This window comes from Dama dama, chromosome 14, assembly GCF_033118175.1.
Source record: "Dama dama isolate Ldn47 chromosome 14, ASM3311817v1, whole genome shotgun sequence".
Taxonomy (NCBI): Eukaryota; Metazoa; Chordata; class Mammalia; order Artiodactyla; family Cervidae; genus Dama; species Dama dama.
In genome coordinates, this window is record NC_083694.1 from 4,521,578 (window position 1) to 4,531,807 (window position 10,230).

Below are 10,230 nucleotides of genomic sequence, written 5' to 3' on the forward strand. Positions count from 1 at the left end.
ACTGGCAGGGCAGCAAAGGAGGCATAGGCATTTTGAACACAGTGTGGGAAGGAGAGGGTGGGATGATTTGGGAGAATAGCACTGAAACATATACATCACCATGTGTAAAATAGATAGCCAGTGGGAGTTTGCTGTATGATGCAGGAAACCCAAAGCTAATGCTCTGGGACAACACAGAAGAGTGGGATGGGGCAGGAGGTGGCGGCGGTGGGGGAGGGGGGCTGTGGTTCAAGAGGGAGGGGACATGTGTATACCTAATGCTGATTAATGTTGATGTATGGCAAAAACCACCACAATATTGTAAAGTATCAGCCTCCAATTAAAATAAATGAATAAATAAAAATTAAGTAAAAGCAATAAATAAAAAAGGATTGGTCATTCAGTGACCTGAGAACCTGCGGTGATCTTGAACTGCTGAGGAGAGGTACTGAGTCATTTAAGAGGGCTGAAGTGGCTCGGGGGTGACTCCTAGAGGAGTTAAGCTCACAAACAGCACACTGGCCCACCACACCATCTCACTAGTGAATGCTATCTGTGACAAATTCATCTAAAAATGGGAAATAGAGCCTCTCAAACAGAAGCAAGGAACATAAGAAAGCAGCCTCTAACACTCCATCTAGTGCTACAAGACTTGTACTTGAAACTACATACCAAATTGGGGAAATTATACTAAAGGAGATCTCTGTCTAAAATGGCCAAATTGGAGGACAAAATTGATATTTTGACGTGCAGTTAAAAAAAGCCGGTTGTAAAATCAAGCAGACTGAATGGAATGCTTACTTTGGCATTTAAAAGCTTCTAAAAGAGGAAACAATAGGTAACTTCTTTGCAGGAATCCAACAAGAAATTGCTCGACACTGTATCAGAACTAAAAGAGGTGGCTAGCACTGACACTGTCTCTCCCTCTGCTCTTCTATGTACCCTCTTCTATCTGAACTGCTTGGCCCAGACGGCCTTTTCTCTTCCAACTCTTCCATCTCTTGCTGCTCTCTTTTCCCCAGCAAAGGGGGATTAAATACAAAAAGGCAGAACTGATTGTAGCTTCCTTGCAGAGAAACCTATTGCAGGGAGAAATGTATCATCTTCGGTTCTAATCTATACACCTTGGACTCGAACAGAACTTAAGGCCTTAGCCAAGGAATTTCCCAACCCAAGTCAGGATCTTTAGAGATTTACTAAGGAATTTGAATTAACCATCCAGACCTACAAGTCTGGGTTTTCAGATCGATATAAACTAATACAGCTGTTAGTTTCTGAAAGCAAAGCAAGGGAATGCATATAGGAAGCAGGGTGGAAATGCCCCTTAATGGACCTTGAATCACATAGTCCAGAGGTTTGTACTGAAGGAGATAGCTCGAAAATTGCTCAAACCTCTCCCAGCACTTTTTCCAAAAACCACAAAGTGGACAATGATTCAACAATGCAAGCAAGGGTTGAATGAATTAATCCCGACTATTATGGGAGATTGGGGGGAAAAAAAAACCCAAAAACTTTTTGCAATATTCAGGCTTGACACCTGAATCATTCTCTAACCACCAAAATGATTCTTGCTTAACTCCACCTTTTTAGAAGGTCTAGATGAGGATTTGGTTACTCTGGTCAAAAGACATAATTTATCCTGTTCTGCTTTACATGCCAACACCCTTGTTATACTGGCTGACAAACCTTTCAAATCCATTAACAAGAAAGAAGAGGGTATTTATGAAAATTATGAACCTTCAATTTGCATAATTAAGTACACTATGTCAATAGAAAGTTAACTGGCCCCCAACCAGTTTAACTCTCAAACAATAAATAAAGCTTGAAGAAAAAAAAAATCTCTTTAGAATTCTTGTCCTGAGGGAATAACTCCTACTAGGAGAATCTGATTTTTGCTTCCTATGCCTTGAGACCAGAACTCTCTGGATCACTTATATAGACCATCTCTAATTCTTGAAACTGAAGGAAAAAAAGGGAATGAAGCCTTTAAACATTTTCTTATTCCAACTGTCATGTACAATTAGTGAGTTTTTTATTGTGATACTTGATTCATGACTAAGTTTAGAAAATGAAGCCAGAACTCGTTTTGTGTCTGTCTCGATATTTGTGTGTCTCATTCTTTGTCTTTGTCTTTGGATAATATTGCTGAGGCTAATTTGTAAATGAGTTCTAATCTAATTTGCCTAAAGAAAAATAAGTACTTATAAATCAAATAATTCTAAATATAAGAGAAATGAACCTAAACAAATTTTGGGTACACATGAATTCAGAAGCATTCAGTATTAAATACCTGGTATTAATGTTTGTTTGTTGATCTAATTAATGTAAATATGTCCAGGAGTCATTCATATTAAGCATAACATTTTCATTATGCCTACATCTAATATTTCTCCACTGATCTCCAATAGCCTATTGGGCACACACTGACCTGGGGACTTCAGCTTTCAGTGTCCTATCTTTTTGCCTTTTCATACTGTTCATGGGCTTCTCAAAGCAAGAATACTAAAGTGGTTTGCCATTCCCTTCTCCAGTGGATCACATTTTGTCAGAACTCTCCACCATGACCTGTCCGTCTTGGGTGGCCCTACACGGCATGGCTCACGGTTTCACTGAGTTAGACAAGGCTGTGGTCCATGTGATCAGACAGATTAGTTTTCTGTGATTGTGGTTTTCAGTCTGTCTGTCCTCTGATGGAGAAGGATAAGAGGCTTATGGAAGCTTCCTGATGGGAGAGACTGACCAAGGGGGAAACTGGGTCTTGTTCTGATGGGCAGGGCTGTGCTCAGTAAATCTTACATCCAATTTTCTGTTGATGGGCAGGGCTGGGATCCCTCTGTTATTTGACCTGAGGCCAAACTATGGTGGAGGTAATGAAGATAATGGCAACCTCCTTCAAAACATCCCATGCATCCACTGCTACACGCAGTGCCCCCACCTACAGCAGGCCACCGCCAACCCATGCCTCTGCCAGAGACTCCTGGACACTCATGGGTAAGTCTTGGTCAGTCTCTTGTGGGGTCACTGCTCCTTTCTCCTGGGTTCTGTTGTGCACAAGCTTCTGTCTGCCCTCCCAGAGTCTGTTTCCCAGTCCTGTGTAAGTTCTGGCGGCTCTATGGTGGGGTTAATGGTGACCTCCTTCAAGGGGACTTATGCCATACCCTGGTCTACTGCACCCAGAGCCCCTGGCCCTGTAGCAGTCCACTGCTGACCCATACCTCCCCAGGAGACACAGCTCTGGCTCAGTCTCTGTGGGGTCTCTGGACCCTGGTGCGCACAAGGCATGTTTGAGCCCTCTGAGCATTTCCGGCGCATAAGGCGTTTGACTGTAAACACCATGTTGCCCCTCCTACCGTCTTCTCTGGCCCCTCCTTTGCCATTGGACATGGAGTAGCTCCTCACAGTGGCTCCAGCGCCATGCAGCCGCTGCTCCAGTGCCACTGTCTTGCTGGCGAATGAAGAGATGGAGCCAAAGAAAAAAACAACAACCTGTTGTGATGTGACTGGTGATGGAAGTAAAGTCTGAGGCTATAAAGAGCAATACTGCATAGGAACTTGGAAGGTTAGGTCCATGAATCAAGGTAAATTGGAAGTGGTTAAACAGGAGATGGCAAGAGTGAACATTGACATTTTAGGAATCAGCGAACTAAAATGGACCAGAACGGGGGAATTTAACTCAGATGCACATTATATCTACTACTATGGGCAAGAATCCCTTAGAAGAAATGAAGTAGCCAACATAATCAACAAAACAGTCCAAAATGCAGTACTTCGATGCAATCAGAAAAACACAGAATAATTTCTGTTCACATTCAAGGCAGACTATTCAATATCACAGTAATCCAAGTCTATGCCCTAACCAGTAATGCTGATGAGGCTGAAGTTGAATGGTTCTATGAAGACATGCAAGACCTTCTAGAACTAACACCAGAAAAAGATGTCTTTTTCATTATAGGGGACTGGAATGCAAAAGTAGGAAGTCAAGAAACACCTGGAGTAACAGGCAAATTTGGCCTTAAGAGTACAAAATGAAGCAGGGCAAAGGCTAACAGAGAACACAGTGGTCATAGCAAACACCCTCTTCCAACAACACAAGAGAAGACTACACATGGATGTCAGCAGATGGTTGACACCAAAATCTGATTGATTATGTTCTTTGCAGCCAAAGATGGAGAAGCTGTATACAGTCAGGAAAAACAAGATCGGGAGCTGACTGTGGCTCAGATCATGAACTCCTTATTGCCAAATTCAGACTTAAATTGAAGAAAAGTGGGGAAAAACCACTAGACCATTCAGGCATGATCTACATTAAATCCCTTGCCATTATAGAGTGGAAGTGACAAATAGATTCAAGGGATTAGATCTGATCGACAGAGTGCCTGAAGAACTATAGAAAGAGGTTCGTGACACTGAACAGGAGGCAGTGATCAAGATCATTCCCAAGAATAAGAAATGCAAAAAGGAAAAATGGTTGTCTGAGGAAGCCTTACAAATAGCTGAGAAAAGAGGAGAAGTCAAAGGCAAAGGAGAAAAGGAAAGATATACCCATTTGGATTCAGAATTCCAAGGAATAGCAAGGAGAGATGAGAAAGCCTTCCTCAGTGATCAATGCAAAAAAAATAGAGAAAAACAATAGAATGGGAAAGACTAGAGATCTCTTTAAGAAAATTAGAGATACCAAGGGAACATTTCACACAAAATGGGTACAATAAAGGATAGAAATTGTGTGGACTTAACAGAAGCAGAAGTTATTAAGAAGAGATGGCAGGAATAAATAGAAGAACTATACAAAAAAGATCTTCACGACCCAGATAATCATGATGGTGTGATCACTCACCTAGAGCCAGATATCCTAGAATGCAAAGTCAAGTGGGCCTTATGAAGCATCACTATGAACACAGCTAGAGGGGTGATGGTATTCCATTTGAGCTATTTCAAATCCTAAAAGATGATTCTGTGAAAGTGCTACACAGCACTTTTGGAAAATTTGGATATTTGCCAGTGAATTTGGAAAATTCAGCAGTGGCCCCAGGACTGAAAAAGGTCAGTTTTCATTCCAATCCCTAAGAAAGGCAATCCCAAAGAATGCTCAAACTACCACAGAATTGCAGTCATCTCACACGCTAGTAAAGTAATGCTCAAAATTCGCCAAGCCAGGCTTCAGCAGTACGTGAACCGTGAACTTCCAGATGTTCAAACTGGATTTAGAAAATGCGGAGGTACCAGAAATCAAATTGCCAACATTCGTTGGATCAGTGAAAAAGCAAGAGAGTTCCAGAAAAAACATCTACTTCTGCTTTATTGACTATGCCAAAGCCTTTGACTGTGTGGATCACAAGAAACTGTGGAAAATTCTTAAAGAGATGGGAATACCAGACCACTTGACCTGCCTCTTGAGAAATCTGTATGCAGGTCAGGAAGCAACAGCTAGAACTGGACATGGAACAACAGAATGGTTCCAAATCGGGAAAGGAGTACATCTAGGCTGTATATTGTCGCCCTGCTTATTTAACTTATATGCAGAGTACATCCTGTGAAAAGCTGGGCTGGATGAAGCACAAGCTGGAATCAAGATTGCCAGGAAAAATATCAGTAACCTCAGATATGCAGATGACACCACCCTTATGGTAGAAAGTGAAGAACTAAAAAGCCTCTTGATAAAAGTGAAAGAGGAGAGTGAAAAAGTTGACTTAAAACTCAACATTCAGAAAAATAAGGTCATAGCATCCGGTCCCATCACTTCATGACAAATAAATGGGGAAACAATAGAAATAGTGAGAAACTTTAATTTTTTTTGGCTCCAAAATCACTGCAGATGGTGACTGTAGCCATGAAATTAAAAGACGCTTACTCCTTGGAAGAAAAATTATGACCAAATAAGACAGCATATTAAAAAGCAGAGACATTACTTTTTCAATAAAGGCTATGGTTTTTCCAGTGGTTATGTATGGATGTGAGAGTTGGACTATAAAGAAAGCTGAGTGCTGAAGAATTGAGGCTTTTGAACTGTCGTGTTGGAGAAGACTCTTGAGAGTCCCTTGGACTGCAAGGAGATCCAACCAGTTCATCCTAAAGGAGATCAGTCCTGGGTGTTCATTGGAGGGACTGATGATGAAGCTGAAACTCCAATACTTTGGCCACCTGATGTGAAGAACCGACTCATTTGAAAAGATCCTGATGCTGGGAAAGATTGAAGGTGGGAGGGGAAGGGGATGACAGAGGATGAAATGGCGGGATGGCATCACTGACTCAATGGACACGGGTTTGAGTAAACTCCGAGAGGTGGTGATGGACAGGGAGGCCTGGTGTGCTGCAGACCATGGGGTCACAAGGATTCAGACATGACTGAGTGACTGAACTGAACTGAACTGAACTGAAGGGTATGTTTCCTTTTCTCTAATGTTTGAATCATTCCTAGTGCGTTTTTTTTTTTTTTTTTTTTGGCTTCCCCGGTGGCTCAGTAGTAAAGCATCTACCTGCAATGCAGGAGCCACAGGAAACATAGTTCAATACCTGGGTTGGGAAAATCCCCTGGAGGAAGGCATGGCAACCCACTCCAGTGTTCTTGTCTGGAGAATTCCATGGACAGAGGAGTCTGGTGGGCTACTTTCCATAGCATCGCAAAGAGTCAGACACAACTGAAGCGACTTAGCACACACACAGTGATTTTGTTAAGGGAATGAAACATACCTCAGTAATATAATTTAATGACCTTGTTCTCTAAAATGGGAAGAGTCCCTCCCTCTGAATAGCTAATTAAACTAGCTCATTCTCTTCTACCTTTCTCTTTCACCATTCAAGACTGCAGTGTGTTTCCTAGCATTGCACATGGATCCTATGAAGATGTGAGTTCACTTTTATCCTTTACTACTGTGGTGCAGTATAAATGTGATGAAGGATATATTCTAGTTGGAGAAGAAAAAATCACCTGCAGAAATTCACATTGGTCATCTCCAGGGCCTCAGTGTAAAGGTGACTCCACTTTACTCATGGCCCTTGCTAAGATAGTAGGACCATCATGTATATTCTGACAGTATGGTTTCCACCCAGCCAGAGGCAGCACTTAAAAGCTTGTGTTTATTATTCATTTGTTCATTCATTTCCTGTGTATTCAATACTTGGATGTGGTACTGGGCTGTTTGAAAAAATACATGCTATTTAAAGAAAAATTGTTTCAAAAATATTTTCCTCTGTTATCTTCCAGAGTGTTGTTGCTTTACCTTTCACGTTGATATCCCCAGCTCACTTGGAATCCTATGGGTTTATGGTATGAAGTAGGAGTCAAAATTTTTTTACTCCAGTAAGTAATCCATGAAGCCAGCACCACATTAAATGGACCATGGTTTTCACACTGCACTCCAGTACTATCTTTGTCATAATTCAAGAATTGGAGACAATAATTTTTAATTTAAGAGAATAGTGAGGTTTTAACAAAAATTTACAGTCCTTGCAAAAGTTAGAATGAGGACTCTTATGGGAAAATCCCAAACATTCTTGAAGTATCTGCTATCTCCATTAGCACCTGGTACATATCATCACCTCCTCATAGAGAAGCTGATCTGATATGAAACCAAGATTATGCATGCCTCTTTTTTTTTCTTTTTCTTCTAACAGCAATTCAAGGGTCTAATTTCCCACCATTGTCTCCATTTAATACAGGAAGATACTAAGGGTATGAGACTAGAGATTGCCTATCTAGGATGCTGAAAATATGGCTTTGCCATACAATAGTTTTGAAAACTCAGATTCTAGGACCATAATACCCAGATTTATATCATAATTATGCAACACAAAGGCTATGCAACCTTAGACAAATCACATAAATTGTCTTTACCTAATTTTTCTCTCCAGCAAAATATTTTAGCTGAGGCTATGTGTACAATGACATTAATATTATCATTATTAATTTTATTGTTATAATAGTACAATGACTGCAGTTAAAGAGCAACTCTCAGCATGCAGGCATAATTTATTATCAATGTTTCTCACTCCGCCAATATTCTTTACTACTGTATGATTATTCTGAGAATCACAAAACGACCATATTTGTCTTTCTATTATAGCTCTGTGTCTGAAACCATAGGTAGAAGATGGAACTTTTTCTGTGGACAAGGATCAGTATGTTCAGCCTGAAAACATCACTGTCCATGTGACTCTGGCTTATGTATGGTTGGCTCTCCAAATATCATCTGCTCAGAGAATGGGACGTGGTACCCAGAAGTGCCCAAGTGTGAGTGGGTAAGTGGCACACCTCAGGTGTTCTATCACATTCTACAAATGATAACCTGCTCCAGAGCACTGTCCCAGCTGACACTGATGAGATTTGCCTTCTATCAGGACTCATTTCTGAGTTGTTTAAATCAATTTCGGCATCGGCACTTTTACTCTCAAAGTACATGTTGAGCTCTTAAGGCAAATTCTAATTCCTTATTTTATAGCAAGACAGACCAAGCCCCCAGATAGGAGGGTTCCATAGATACAGGTATTTCCTACAACAAATGTTATGATTTTGCATAGACATCAGATCCATCCCTTCAGTTGGTCCTGAAGAAGTTCTCTAGGTATCTTTGGCAGTGTTGTTTCTTCTCTGTTTAGATAGTTTCACTGCTGCTTTAAGAGCAGTGCTGGTCAGATATTAGGATGAATAATTTTGCTGAGATGTACAAAGTATCTTTTGATTTTTTGCATCAGTGCCATGGAGGGTCTTGATATTCCAACTTTACTGTCTTTAATAGGCAACCTGAAGGAAGCTTAAACTCTCAGTTTGGAGAGAAACCTCTCAAACCATCCTTTATCTCTTTCAGGAAGTTCGCATGGGCTGTGAGCAAGTGCTCATAAGCAGGAAACTCATGCAGTGTCTCCCAAGTCCTGAGGATGTAAAAATGGCCCTGGAGGTATATAAACTGTCTCTGGAGGTTGAAGGACTGGATGTACAGACTTGAAGTTGAGCACTCGTTAAAAATCAGTACATCTCTTTCCCTTCCCTTCCCTTTAAAAATAGAGAATTGGGCACATTTCTCTCATTAGCCACTCTACCGTCCCTTCAGTGCTATTATTTACTGAAAAAATACCTGTATGCGGAGAATCTTTGATATTTTTTGATGCCACTGATAGTGTGGAACTATTGGTGGTTTATATTCTCTCTCATCTTAAGCTTCTGTTTCCCTGGATTTGGTCATATGGTGGAAATAAATAATCACCTGTCAAAAGTCCAGTGTCTTTGTTTTCACTTTGATTCCCTTGGAATGAGAAATTAGGGATCTATAGCAATCATTTCCTAATGTTTCTCTGATTAACATCTTTTCTATTTTACATGCTAGCAACTTGTATGAGATGTATTTACACTACACTTTCACTTCCTACTCATTCTTCAGTGCCCAGGTCAAATAGCACATCTTCCTCTGTCTTCTGCTTTCTCTCTCTCTGTTGATCACTAGTGTTTTCTCTGGAACAACTTCTCAGTTCCTCTTTATATTTAAGGTACAGTTGGTTTTGCTTGGCATTCAATAATAACCAACTTGAACACTTTTGAAGGTCTGCATGCAACCCAAGCATTCCTCTTGGGCACACCCAAATCTCCCAATCCAGTGTGATCACTTTTTAATATTTCAGTTAAAATAGCTTTAGTGTCTTTTTTGGGACAGATTCTCCAGAAGCAGATCCCAAGAAAAGAATTTATGTACAAGTGATTTATTAAGGAACTTCTCCGAGTTCTCCAGGGAGAAATAGGAAAAGGAGTAGGGTAAGCAGGATGGAAGGAGCTTCCCTTGTGGCTCAGCTGGTGAAGAATCTGCCTGTAAAGCAGGAGACCCGGGTATGATTCCTGGGTTGGGAAGATCACTTGGAGAAGGGATAGGTTACCCACTCCAGTATTCATGGGCTTCCTTGGTGGCACAGACAGTGAAGAATCTGCCTGCAGTGTGGGAGACCTGGGTCCAATCCCTGGGTTGGGAAGATCCCCAGGAGGAGGGCACTGCAACCCACTCCAGTGCTCTTGCCTGGAGAATCGCATGGACAGGGGAGCCTGGCAGGCTACAGTCCATGGGTTCAATGAGTCAGACATGACTGAGAGACTAAGCACAAGCAGGATGGAACAGAGAAGGCACCTAGTAGGGCGACTAGGCAGAGTCATATGGAGGGTGGCTTAGCCTTAACCCAAAAGGGGATCCTGGACTATCAGTTTGTGTATATTCTGTCCCAATTCCAGGTAAAGGAACTGGGCTTTCATTCTGCTGTACCAGTCAGCTATTGGTG

At 41.3% G+C, this 10,230-nt stretch overlaps 1 pseudogene; it reads left to right on the plus strand.

The window, feature by feature from the left end:
* Positions 1 to 2,966: 2,966 nt before the first annotated feature.
* On the plus strand, positions 2,967 to 8,919 carry LOC133069534 (C4b-binding protein alpha chain-like; annotated as a pseudogene).
* The last annotated feature ends 1,311 nt before the right edge of the window (positions 8,920 to 10,230 follow it).